Source organism: Botryllus schlosseri, chromosome 10 (genome assembly GCF_051294905.1).
Source record: "Botryllus schlosseri isolate E-star chromosome 10, Bs_hap1, whole genome shotgun sequence".
In the NCBI taxonomy this organism is placed as follows: Eukaryota; Metazoa; Chordata; class Ascidiacea; order Stolidobranchia; family Styelidae; genus Botryllus; species Botryllus schlosseri.
The window spans coordinates 3,206,171-3,206,567 of record NC_137245.1 but is presented as its reverse complement, the minus strand read 5'-3'; positions in this window follow the sequence as shown (position 1 = coordinate 3,206,567).

Below are 397 nucleotides of genomic sequence, written 5' to 3'. Positions count from 1 at the left end.
TTTTATGGTTTGTTGTTCATATGTCGCATTTGGAAAAAAAGATCCAATAAAGATTTGGCAAAGGATGCACACAAGGGATGAAACTGATCAAAAATAGCAGCCATGATCTATAGCAATGACACTTTTGTCATTAGTACTGTATTTCAGTAGGCCAAGGGCAATGCTGGATTGCTCGTGTAGTTTCGACATTCTCCTATTTTTTCATTGCTTTTTGTGTTACATTGTATTGTACATTGTGTGCGTTGTGCAGATGAATGTAGTGGCGTTGCGGTCTATACCTGCCTTGAATTTAAACGAGACGTGGGCTTTGTGAATGCCATTTAGCTGGAAGTCGGTAATATCGGGATATGATCGTCACAAGTCTAAGCTTGTACTTGAGTGTTTCTACAGATAAGTA